We start from the raw sequence: 13,751 nt of genomic DNA, 5'->3' as shown, positions 1-13,751 counted from the left end.
TGCATTCTCTCTCTCTCTCTCTCTCTCTCTCTCTCTCAAATAAATAATGTAAAAAAATTTTACAGAATGCCAATTCCCTGGGACAAGAAACACATCAAGCATTGCAAGTATGTGAATTGAATGAAATTACTCAGTCCTATCCCAAGAGAAACATTGATAAGAAAGAGAGAGCAAGGGAACACTGGGGACCTGGTGGCTGGAAGGGGGAAGAGCAGGGCCCAGAAAGTAGGAGACCTTGAGCTGGAACTGGAGCCAAAGAACATGCATAGACCCAACAGCTGTGCCAAGGGACAGTTGTTACAGGTGCGTTCTTAAGATTTTAGGCTATTCATTGAGGGCAATTGTCCCTATCACCATGGCCACACAACACACGGGGTTGCCCCCAGACCCATCCAGCATTGGGCTGTGAAGGAGGTAGATAACCCGCACATGGTAGGTACTTCCAAGTCCCTGTCAGCTGAATTAGCTACACAAATAAGGGGGTCACCAAAAGCAGCTGCGGGACCTCCCCTTCTCGTTTCCTCTGGATTTGTCCTTAAGATTTAAGATTAAGCCGTGTTGAATCTTATTGGCTGAATTCCTCTAACTGCTTTGAGACTTTTCAGAGATGTGTAGCTGAGGGACCTCTATGTCATGCCACTTGGGATTCTGATCCAGCCTCTCAAACCTTGGACTTTGGACCCTCCCCCCACCCCCACCTGAGCAGAGTTCGCATCCTCGTTAATGTCCAGGGATCGATAGATGCTCTTGTGACAACCTTTCATCAGCTTCGGAGCAATGAAAGCTGCAAGCAATCTTCTGTTGCTCTTGGCAGATTTCTTGCATAGATGAAAGCACACAAGGAGGATCAATAGTTGTTTTTGAAAACCTATTTGTGCCTTTATTGTGATGGACTAGGACACAGAATGCTAGGGACTGTCACTGGAAAAGCTACCACAATTTTGAAAAGCTCTTTTCTCTCTGTGCTTCAATTGGTGAAGTGGGGAGACCAAAGCATACTTCATAGGGTAGTTATGAGGGTGGAGGAATTATGTAAAACATTAGGCAAAGTGTCTGATAACATTCCATGCAGATTTAAAATAGATGCTAGGGGCACCTGGCTGGCTCAGTCAGAAGAGCATGTGACTCTTGATCTCGGGGTTGTGAATTCAAGCCCCATGTTCGGGGTAGAGATTACTTAAATAAACTTAAACTCTAAAATAAAGTAACACCACCAAAAATATGTCTTCCATAAAGTAATAGTAACCTAGCATGTTATTTCAACAATTCTACAATACTGTTACAATAGCATGTTGCTGTTATAAAGCTCATCAAATATACTTTAATTCTTTTTTTTTATTATTTTTTATATTATCTTAGTCACCATACAGTACATCCCCGGTTTCCGATGTAAGGCTCGATGATTCATTAGTTGTGTAAATATACTTTAATTCTATTCATGGGATACCAAACCTGGTGATTTCATCAAGATAATTAGCTTGGAAAGATTGGACCCTTCAACAGTAGCTGTCAGGAAAGTGCATTTAAAACCATAATGATGCGGGTTCAGAGATGTGGTGTATGTGGCTGAATCAGGAGCCAATGGGGTGAAGCTACCATCTGTAGGATTATGACTGACCTTCTAAGTCAGAGTGTTATTGAGGCCAAATGCTAGGGCGTCGTGGCTGGGCCTCCACCCATTCTCCCAGGTGCCTGCTGCGGGGGCAGCGTCCCGAGCAGAGAGCTGCTCCTCCAGAGACCCAGGTGTGGTCAGAAGGGGAGCCTCATCCTTGTAAGCCTAGCAAGGCACATTCAAGGAGAACCTGGTGTTAAATAATTTGTATGGGGCGCCTGGGCGGCGCAGTCGTTGGGCGTCTGCCTTCGGCTCAGGGCGTGATCCCGGCATGCTGGGATGGAGCCCCACATCAGGCTCCTCTGCTGGGAGCCTGCTTCTTCCTCTTCCACTCCCCCTGCTTCTCTCTCTCTCACACTGGCTGTCTCTGTGTCAAATAAATAAAATCTTAAAAAAAATTATTTGTAGAGGACCTGCTTCTGGGTCTGGGTTGCTATGTAGCTGAGCAGTTCCCTCACCGGGATCTACTGAAAGTCAGCCCTTGATGTAAGGGGGTGGGGTGGGAAAGGGGCAAAGTAAACGAAAACCAAAATACAAGAAAAACTACAAGGAGACACCACTTACGTAGTATGGCTCACATGAGAAAGGCTGAAAATGCCACGTGTCAGCGAGGATACAGTGCAACTGGAATGCCTATGTTGCTGGCGGGAATGCAAAATGGTACATTGGAAAACAGCCTGGTGGTTTCCTGTGAAGTGAAACATACTCTTAGCATATGACCCAGCAATTCACTCCTGCAGGCGAATGTTCACAGCAGCTTTATTCATAGTAGCAAACACTTGGAAACAACCCAAATATCCAACAACTACTGAATAAATAAACAAATTGTGGTATATCTGCTCAGTACTACTTAGATATAAAAAAGGAATAAACTGGGCTCCTGGGTGGCCTGGGTGGCTCAGTTAAGTGTCTGACTCTTGACTTTGGCTCAGGTCAGGATCTCAGAGTCCTGAGATCGAGCCCTGCGTTGGCTCTGTGCTGGGCATGGACCCTACTTAGGATTCTCTCCCTCCCCCGCCCTCTGCCTCCCCTGGCCCCTCGCCCTGGCATGCACACTCATGCTCTCTCTCTCAAAAAAGTAAACTGATACATGCAACAATATGGCTGAATCTCAAGAGCATTGTGCTAGGTCAAAGAGCCAGAAACAAAGAACTAGGTACGTTATCATTTTTTAAGATTTTATTTATTTGAGAGAGAGTGAGAGAGCACAAGAGGGGGTGGGGTCGGGGGAGAAGCAGACTCTCCTCTGAGAGGGGAGCCTGACGCGGGGCTTGATGCTAGGACTTCAGAATCATGACCTGAGCCAAAGGCAGCCCCCAACCAACTGAGCCACCCAGGCGCCCGAGAGCTATGTACGTTATGATTCCACTTATATAACATTCTAGAAAAGGCAAACTGTAGTGGCAGCAGATCAGTGGTTGCCAGAAACTGTAGATGAGGGAGGGGATTGACTGGTCAGGGGGACGTTACTCTGTATCTTGATTATGGTAGTGGTTACATGACTGTACATTCATTGAAAGTAGTCAAATTATACACTCTAGATGGGTGAGTTTTATTGTATGTAAGTAAATAAAGCTGGCGCTTTTTTTTTTTAGGATTTTATTTATTTGACAGAGACACAGCGAGAGAGGGAACACAAGCAGGGGGTGTGGGAGAGGGAGAAACAGGCTTCCCGCTGAGCAGGGAGCCCGACGCAGGGCTCAATCCCTGGACCCTGGGATCATGACCTGAGCTGAAGGCAGACGCTTAACGACTGAGCCACCCAGGTGCCCCTAAAGAGGACAAGGAGATACCATTTCATGATGCATATACAAATTGAAGACAATGAGAGAACACTAGAATAATTAAAATTTAAAAGGCAATCAAGACCAAATGTTGGAGAGGTTATACAGTTGGGGCTTTCACATCTGACTCGTGTGAGTGTAAAATGGAACAACTGCTATGGGACACCAGCAGTTTCTTGTGAGTTACCATATATCTGCCTACGATTCAGCATTTCCACTCCTAGATAGTACTCCCCCCAATAAAATAATATGCCCACCGAAAATGTTTGTTGCATCTTTCTTCATAATAACAAAGAGTTGGAAACAACCTAAATGTTTCTCAGAAGATCAGATAAACTGGTCTGAAATATTAGCATTCAACAGTAAAAAGAAACAAACTACTGATTTATTCAACAACATGAATCTCAAAAAAATTCTGTTGCGTAAGAGAAGCCAGATGCAAAAGAGCACACACTGTGCAACTCGTGGGGTTCAAGAACAGAGGAAAACAACCCATGGGAATTAAAATTGGAGCAATGTTTGCTTCTGGGAGTTAATAGTTTGGTAAGAAAAGTGATACCAGGGAACGTTCCGGAGTGATGGCAACGCTCTATTCTTGATGGGGCTGTTGTTTACACAGGTAATGCACTAGTTAAAACTCATGAAGTTGTCCCCTTAAAACCTGTGCATTAATTTTAAGATAGCACTTTCTTTTTTTTTTTTTTTTAGAAATTGAGGTGACATTGATCTAACAAAATTAACTTTTATTTTTTTAAAGACTTATTTGAGAGAGAGTGCAAGTAGGGGGAGGGGCAGAGGAAGAGGGAGAGAGAATCCTCAAGCAGACTCCCCACTGAGTGCAGAGCCTGACGTGGGGCTTGATCTCAGGACCCCAAGATGATGACCTGAGCCAAAATCAACAGTTGGCCACTTAAGTGACTGAGCCACCCAGGCGCCCCAAAAGTAACTGTTTTAAAGTGAACAGTTCAGTGGCATTTAATATATTCACAATGTTGTGTGACCACCATCACTCTCCAGTTCCAAAACATTCTCATCCAACTAAAAGGAAACCCAGCACCCCTACCCCTAACCCCCACTTTCTGTTTGCTGTTTCTATAGATTAACCTAGTGTGGATATTTCATGTAAATGGAATCCTACAATTTGTGATCTTCTGTGTCTGGCTTCTTTCATTTAGTATATTTTCAAGGTTCATCCCCTTCGTAGCATGTATCAGTACATCATTCCTTTTGATGGCCAAATAGTATTCCACTGTATGTGTATGTAGGTTTGCAACTCTCTCAGGAGCTTTCCTGGTGTAATCTGAAACCAGCCCTCATACTCAGAGGTCAGGGAGAGACTGAAGAAAGAAGCAGGCCACTCCAGGTTGGCAGGTGATAATTTTAATACTAGAAAAGGGAACTTACATACGAGGCTTGTCTTGGGTGGCAGGAAGGTGAATGGATCCCTGCACCCATTAGTCATAATATTGTCAGTGCGTGATATATTTCAAATTTGAAAGATAGTTCACTTGAAACCAGACAACCCAAATCTGAATGCTCTTTGACAGAGGAATACGAACTTTAAGTCAACTCTCTTGTTGGGGAACTGATTCAAAATCAGGATCCGTGGGCTTGGTAAGTGCCAGGTATCTCAGCAATCATATCTGAGACTACAGCTGAGATAAATATCACTGACTCTGTTGCCTCTATTAGATGGGAAAAATTTCAAATCCCTGGAGTTGAGAGACTTTTTTTTTTTTTTTTTGCAATCCCTCTGTAGCCTGGACAAATGACCTTCTTATGGGTTGTGCTATTAATAGATGAAGTCTCGGACATTGAGAATTTCATCATGCTATATTTCAGAAATCAGTCCCTGGAAGAGGTATGACAGACATTTTATTAATATGTATACTTCTTTCCTGACAGTGGATGCTTGAGCAAAATGAATAGCAGCTATTGGTTATTGAGTTTCCATTATGACTCAGGCATTGTTCTTGCAGTAGACACACACATGCACGTACACGCCCGCACACTCACACACTTACTCTTACCGAAAAATTCCTTCAATATTGGTAGGATTATTATCTCTATTGTTCAGATAAGAAAAATGAGGTTCAAGGAGGTTGGATAACTTGTCCAAGGTTATCGAATGAATTAATGATTGCATGTACTGATTCCTAGTGCCTTGTAGCACTTACGGACTTCAGAAACTGATGGGAAGACCTGGCCTGAGGGAAGGATGGACAATGAAGCCAAATAAAGAGTCAAAAATATTAGAAGATTGACAAATGTGACAGTGAATTAATCATATAGTCAAAGGTACCCTAAAAGTTATAAAGTAATGATTAAATGATTTAGAAACGAAGTTAGTGTTTTTTCCCCTATATAAGGTGTCTTCTACACATTCTCCCTCACTGAAAATGATGAAATAGACAGTCCATGGCCAAATAAAAACTTCTGCCAGTTGTCAAAAGGAGTTTCCAACACCATTATTTGACTATTTGTGGCACATCCCCAAATTTGTGGGTTTTCCTTTTCTTTTGTCTCAAGATATATTTTAGGAGCACTTGGGTGGTGCAGTTGGTTAAGCAGCCAACTCTTGGTTTTGGCTCAGGTCACAATCTCAGAGTTGTGGGATCGAGCCCCTTGTCAGGCTCGGCACTCAGCGTGGAGTCTGCTGGAGATTCTCTCCCTCCCTGTTCATGTGTTCGCGCGCATGCTCTCTCTCTCTCTCTCTCAAATAAATAAAATCTTTTTTAAAAAAAGATCTGTTTTATTCATACCACTCTAAATAAAGTGGCTTGCATTTACACTTACACATCTAGTGATTACATATCCTAAAGGTTACCCCATGATGTTCCCCAGAGATGCAACTGTAAAAAAAGAGAGAAGAGACTTCGTAAGATGGAATCTAGAAATTCAAACTACAATTAGATTTTATTTATATGAGAAGCCAAATTCAAGACCAGCGCTATCCATCATAGTGGTCAACCTGTAGCTAATTAATTCTACAGAGACACCTGTAGTATCATTAAAGAGAATTGCCAACTCCCATCTGACACCTATCTTGACAACCCTCCTTCCTCATATTGAAGACAGTAAACCAACTCCTCAGTATAAAAGATAACATATGTTGGGAGTCAAGAGCAATTTTTAAGGGAGACAGCAATTAATAATGTCATCTAATTTAAGATCTATGTGATTGTTTCCAGCCAAAATGAAGTAACAGGGGCTAGATTTGCCCTCCCCCATGAAACAAGGAAAAAATGGGCAAAATATGAAACAATGCTTGTCCCTCTTTCTGGGCGGAGCTCTCTTCTTGGGGAATCCGCCTGTGAATTCCTGGCCTCCCCGACTACTAGTTCCCCTTCTTCAGTTCAGGGGCTCTACCAAGCTCTACCTGGGGTCCAGTTCCCTGAGCTTAGGCCTAGAAACTCTCTCCAGGTAGTAAGCTGGGGCAACCACAAGGATCATATTTTTTGTTTCCCATCTCTCAGGTCTTATGCTACATAAGAGAGCTCCGCCCAGAAAGAGGGACAGGGAGAACGCTCAGGAGATCTACAGAGAGTCCCTTTTGAGTCTACAGCTGAATTCTGATCGGCGCATGATTGAGAAGAAATCACCCAAGCCTGGGGGAAAACCCACCGAAGGGAACGATCCTCAGAACTCATATAGAGACAGGAATAGACTGCGTTCCCCCCAAAGTAGAAAAAAATGTATAATTCATGGGACACCAGATTAAACATTCAGAAGGGTATCACCTTGAGAGTGGGGAAAAAATAGTTCAAAATCTGTTCTAATCCCACCTAACAGAATTTAAAATCTACATGGTTGGAATAATTTATTTCTGGGGCGCCTGGGTGGCTCAGTCGTTAAGCGTCTGCCTTTGGCTCAGGGCATGATCCCAGGGTCCTGGGATTGAGCCCCGCATCGGGCTCCCTGCTCAGCAGGAAGCCTGCTTCTTCCTCTCCCACTCCCCTGCCTGTGTTCCCTCTCTCACTGGCTGTCTCTCTCTCTGTCAAATAAATAAATAAAATCTTTAAAAAAAAAGAATTTATTTCCCATCTCTGGAGATGGTTGGCTTTCCACCCGGTCCCTCAATCAATATTCGTTCAATAACTGTAAAGTTGAATTGAGATCTTTACTTTGTCTAGATTTCGTCATCCAACTCCCCAGTTATACAAATGCGAGGGAGGACATGGGTGAGAACATCACAGGAATGGAATAAGGGGTATCACTTGTCGGGGGGCCAGAATATCCTGCCCCTTCAAAGTCCTTGCAGCTGGACTAAGAATCAAATTGACACGAGACAGAGAAAATCAGATTTAACAGCGTACATACAGGGAATTCAAACAGACATGGAAATTCCCAAAGACAGGCACAACGAGGTAGATATGTCATCCTGAACTAAGGAGCAGGGTGTTAGGGTCTGGGGACTTCAGGGGGAAGGAATGCAATTCACAGGCAAGCAAGCAGAGCAGATGTTGGTAATTGGACATCTTCCTTGCCAAAAAGATGGGTCACGCAGATAAAACTTATCTGTGGTAACAACCATTATTTTGGGAAGGATCCCCAATTTAAATTCTTCCAAGTAGTTAAGGGAAGGGCAAAAGTTTCTACTGAGCCCTCTGGGTCTTAATTGCCTTCAGCTTGAATAACCTTCATGCCAAAGTGGCCCATCTCGGGCCGGCCTGCCCTGGGCCCCTACACATTCCATTCCTCTTCTCTCCTCTATCTTGCAGGTGTTCCATTTAGCAGCAGATGAATCCTGCTCTCTGGATAAAGCTATAAAATCGAATGTCCCCATAAGTGTTTAGAACATGTGATGGCAACTCTTTTCCGTGGCACCTCGCAGGCCTCCAGCTGCTTTAGGATGAGAGGCAACAGCTCTTTCCCAGCTACTGGCTGCCAGAGACTCATTGACGTGGATGAGAAACGCAAACTTTGTACCTTTAATAAGAAGCGTCTGGCCACGGAAGTCGCTGCCGATGCTCTGGGCGAAGAATGGAAGGTTTTGTGGTCTGGAGCAATGGAGGCGATGACAGACAAGGCTTCCCCACGAAGCAGGTGCTCTTGACCCATAGCCTCGTCCGCCTCCTGCTGGGTAAGGAGCATTCCTGCGATAGACCAAGGAGGACTGGAGAAAGAAAGTGCGAATCTGTTCAGGGTTGCACTGTGGATGCCAATCTCAGTGTTCTCACTGATACTACTGTGCCTTGTCACCTGGGGCCCCAAAGAGCCAGCAGAATCCGCAGAGTTTTCAATCTCTCCCTAAAGAAGATGATGTCCGCCCGTATGTTGTGAGAAAGCCCCTAAACAAAAAAGGTAAGAAACCTAGAACCAGAGCGCCCAGGATCCAGCGCCTTGGTACTCCGTGCGTCCAAATGTCCTCCGACACAGATGTCGGCGAATTGCCCTGAGGAAACAGCATGCTGAGAAAAGTAAGGAAGACGTTGCAGAATATGCTCGACTTTTGGCCAAGAGAATGAAAGAGGTCAAAGCAAAGCAGCAGGAACAGATTGCCGAGAGACGGGGGCTGTCCTCTCTGAGAGCTTCTACCTCTGAGTTTGAGTCCAGTCAAAAATGAGATTTTTCCAAGATCAGACATCAGATCTCAAAAACAAAAAACAAAACAAAACAAAACCCCAAAAACCCGAAAACCAAAAACCAAATATGTGATGACGGCACTGGAAACTGTTTACTTCCTCATTCGGAACAGTGTGCCCATTGTTTGGTGGCATTACTGCGTCCTCGTTATACAATTATCCACAAAATATCATTCGGGCATTGCACCTCCCAGAGACTACACTGGTGATCTTTCCACCCACGGCATTTGTTCCCAGCTCAGCGTCACTGTTCATTAAACACGAATTTGAGAAACTCAGTAATGATGTTGGAATTATACGTTAGTCTCCCAAGGTTGGTCTCATAAACCTTCTGTTGAAATCGTGGGTTTGGAAATGTAAGTTGGTCCTTTGGTTTTATTCTTAACCTCTCATTTATTCTAGTGAGTGCACTTCATCATGGCTCCAGCCAAACCCTCTCCTATCCTTCAGACTATCTGCAAACGCCCTAACAAGCTTCTACACTGAGGAATCTTGGGGGTACAAATTATATGCACAGGTAGGAACACGGACATGAAATCCAGCTTTTCTCTGCGGAATGTCATGCCTGATTTCCCACCTAGCTCCTACCTGACTTCGGCCCTGGGCTGGTCTGGGTCTCTTTCTCTCCCTCTTTCTTTCCTTCCCTTCTTTCTCTCCCTCCCTTCCCTTCTTTCTTCCCTCCCTTCCTCCCTCTCTGAATTTTTTATGGTGGCAAAATATATATACCATAAAATTGGCCATTTCAACCATTTTAAATGTACAACTCAGTAGCATTAACGACACGCACTTTGTTATGTAACCATTATCATTACCTCCTGCCAAATATTTCATCACCCTAAACAGATGGCTAATATGCGAAGCTGTTTTGTTTTGTTTTTGCCAAAGGGGACTGCCACAATTTCTTTGGAAACACATGTAATCCTACCACTGATCTTGCTGTTCTTCCATTAGGAATTGGAGTCTGATTTCCCTCACCTTGAATCTGGGAGAGCGTGTAACCGCTCCGACTAAAGAGTAAAGCCAAAGGGATGCTGTGTCACTTTTGAAGCAGGGTAACAAAAATCAGGCTGCTTCTGCCTTATTCTTTGGAACCTTCATGCTTGCAGCCCGGAGCTGCCATGTGTAAATCCTACCACCCTAAAGCTGCTTTGCTATGGGGAAGCCAAGCCACACGGAAAAGCCATGTGAGGACACTCTGGACGACAATCCTTGCCCCTGAGTCATCGGGCACTTCCAGATTCTTCCAGCCATCAGCCTTTGAACCTTGCAGACTGAGGTCTCCGACACCGTAGAACAGAAACAAGCCATTCCCACCATGCCTACTCCAGTTGTCGCTGACTCACAGAAGCCGTACCCGTAACGCAACAGTGGTCGTTTTAAGTCACTAATGATTTGCATTGTTTGTTACGCAGCAAGAGCAGAAGTCTAATGCAAACGATTGGTTTTAATGCATAATGCTAGCATGTTAGAGCACACGAGCCCCATGTTTACCCCTCCTGCCTTGGGCATTGTTATTGTGACACTGTGATTTATGAGATATATATAGTCGGTCGTGCAGATGACCAACATACATTCCTCATATACATGTGGCCTTCATGGATGGTTCCTGGCTCACAGCTCTCAAGATCCTAGGAGTTCCCTGACCAATGAGAGCAATGGGAGAATCTTTTGCTATAATATTTGCTCTCTCGTCCTCAGTTCCTGAAATCACTCCAGAGGCATAAAGGGGCAATGTGTGTCTTATGGTTTCTAATGAGCCCCTTTCCACCCCAACTGGGCTTACATTCATAAGGTGACTTTTGGAAAGCACCTAAGAATGGGGGCTAGTTGCCAGGGGAACCAACCATGAAGAGAGAATTGGAACTTTCCATCCCAACCCCTGATTTGCAGGGAGGGGAGAGGAGTTGGAGGCTGAATCAAATCACCGATGGCCAATGATTTAATCCACCTGCCTCTGGATGAAGCCTCCATAAAAAACCCAAAGGACGGGGTTTGGAGAGCTTTCGGTTTGGGGAACCAGAAGGCCTCCACATGCCACCATCCTGGGCCCAAAGTCTGTGGGGACAGAAACTTCTTTGTTCTGGACATTGTCCTATGTTTCTCTTCATCTGGAGGTTTGTTTATCTCCTTTAAAATTCTTCCTAATAGGGGCGCCTGGGTGCCTCAGTCGTTAGGCATCTGCCTTCGGCTTAGGGCGTGATCCCAGGGTCCTGGGATCTAGCCCCGCATAGGGCTCCCTGCTCCGCTGGAAGCCTGCTTCTTCCTCTCCCATTCCCCCTGCTTGTGTTCTCTCTCTTGCCGGCTGTCTCTCTCTGTGTCAAATAAATAAATAAAATGTTTAAAAAATAAAAATTAAAAAAAAATTCTTCATAATAAACTAGTAATCTAGTGAGTAATGGGGTTTCCTGAGTTCTGGGAACTGCTCTAGCAAATTAATCAAAGCCAAAATCCTGGGACCCTCTGATTTAGAGCTAGTTGGTCAGAAGTCTAGATAACCACTGTCCTTGTGACTGGCATCTGAAGCCTAAGGAGGGGGTCACGGGAACCTCCAAACTGCAGCTGGGTGGTCAGAAGCACAGATCACCTGGGCTCGAGATCGGCATCTGCAGGGGTGGGTGGCAGTCTTGTGGGGCCGAGCCCCTCACCTGCGGAAGCTGATGCTGTCCCAGGTCCAGAATCGAGTTGAGCTGTAGGACACCCAGCTGGGTGTCCAAGTACCACGTGGTGATGTCCCCCGCCCCACCCCCCAGACACGTTGGAATTAGGTGAGCGGAGCCCCTTATTTAAAATTACATTTTAATTCTACATATATCTCAAGACTGCTGAAAGCAACACTCTGCTTTTTGGAGGCTTTTCTTCTTAGCTTTTCAATCTCTCACTTTGCAACCCTAGAATCTGGCAAATGTTCCTAGGGAGAAACTGGCTGTGTGCTGGATGTCCCCTGTAAGTTCTGCCAACATTCTTTCTAATTTCTCTGTCCCGCCTAAGTGGCTCTCCTTGAAAGCCTGGACTTTCAACCTCCCACCTGTTTCCAGAATTTCCAAATGCTCCCAGCATGAAAATACCTGTAGTGATCAGCTATACATTCTTTTCCCTCAGTGGCTTCAATCCTCTGGACTGCTACTCAAAATGTGGTCTCTGGACCTGAGGTCTTTTCATTACCCAGGAGCTTGTTAGAGATGGAGGATTCAGGCCCTCCCCCAGGCCTCCCGAATCAATACTTTCTATCCATTGTGAACAGAGCCCTGGTTATAGATTAAACAGGACACCCTGGTAAATTACAATGATGATAATCATTAATCAAGTGATGAACTTTACTTATATTACCTTTCATCCCCACAACAGCCCTGTAAATTTGATATGCATTATTCTTGTTTAATTGTTGAGAACTGAGGCTTATTCAAGGGGTTATGTAACTTGCCCAGAGTCTCATAGCTAGTAAGTAACAAAGCCGGGACTGTGTGTCCATTACAGCCCACATGCTTTACTGCCGTGAATATTTTTATCTTATTACAAAGAAATTCATTTAAAAAATTAGGACAACATACAGGAAAGTAAAAAGAATAAAAGTCACATATAATTTACCACCATTATTAATTTTGGTGTGTATATTTCCAATTTTGTGTGTGTGTGAGAGAGAGAGGGAGGCAGGGAGAGATGAATTGTTGAAATGGTTTTGTAACTTGTTTTTGTTTCTTCTTAATGAAACATTGTGAGCATTTTAATACAATCCTTGCTCTTTTCACCATATCATGCTGCCTCTGGTTTCAATAAATTCTTTTATGTCCGGGTGGGGGCCCCATTCAAGTGTCAGAATATAGCAACGCTCCCAGTGGTTCCCTTTGCACGGGTGGCCCTCCCCCATGAAGGGAGTAGAGGCTGGAGTGTTTCATCTCATTCCTTCTGGGGGAAAGACCGACACAGCAGAGAAGAAAATCATCATGTATTTGTTTGCAAAATTTCAAGTTTAGATGTGTGATGAAATATTTAGAAAAGAACACATTTGGTTACTGAGAGCCAGTATTTCCTGCTCCGAACAGCAGACGACTTACCTGAGATGGCAGAAGGAGAGGCAATGGCGAGGAGCTCTAGTGAGTGGAAGTCAGTACAGAGCACTGTAGAAAGCAAGATGGAGTCACTCACGTCAAGCAGTGGCCTGCATCAAGCAGCGACGGGGCAGGCAGCCGAGGGCACAGCGGTTCAGACCAGATATCGCCAAGAGCAGCACCGGCCGACGACACACCCAGAACGATAACCCGCAGAAACAGAGGAGGTCTGCAAAGGCCCGGCACTGACTAAATCCCTTTTAAAAGGGAGGATTTTTGCAGCAAACTGTCGCACTCTCTGGACACTGACCCCTCCGTGTCTGACCGCTTCAAAAAGGCAGCTGCTGCCAAAGGCTCTGCCCAATTGATCTCTGAACAGAACGGAGATCCTTCACGGCTTGAACACAATAAGCCGACCCGGACCAGACCGAGGCCTTATCTCTCAGGCCTTATCTCAGGGGTGGCTCAGACTGACTTGCTTTTGATTTATTAACTTCCTTCACGTGTTCTATCTTGTTTGTTGTGTGACTCGCCTTGTGTCTTGCGTGACTGTTTTTTTAAAAGAAAATTCCACACCCAACGTGGGGCTTGAACTCATGACCCTGAGATCAAGATCTGAGCTGAACTGAGATCAAGAGTCAAACACTTGGGGTGGCTGGGTGGCTCGGTCACGTGAGCATCTGCTTTGGGCTCAGGTCATGATCTTGGGGGGGGGGAGGTTCCT

General features: G+C 44.9%; 1 pseudogene; it reads left to right on the top strand.

Moving 5' to 3' along the window:
• The first annotated feature begins 8,248 nt into the window (after nucleotides 1–8,248).
• LOC103662755 lies at nucleotides 8,249–8,962 on the top strand (annotated as a pseudogene).
• Nucleotides 8,963–13,751: the final 4,789 nt, after the last annotated feature.

This window comes from Ursus maritimus, unplaced genomic scaffold, assembly GCF_017311325.1.
Source record: "Ursus maritimus isolate PB19 unplaced genomic scaffold, ASM1731132v1 scaffold_1, whole genome shotgun sequence".
NCBI lineage: Eukaryota > Metazoa > Chordata > Mammalia > Carnivora > Ursidae > Ursus > Ursus maritimus.
Note: the sequence above shows the minus strand (reverse complement) of the source record. Positions and strands in the feature narration are given on the sequence as shown.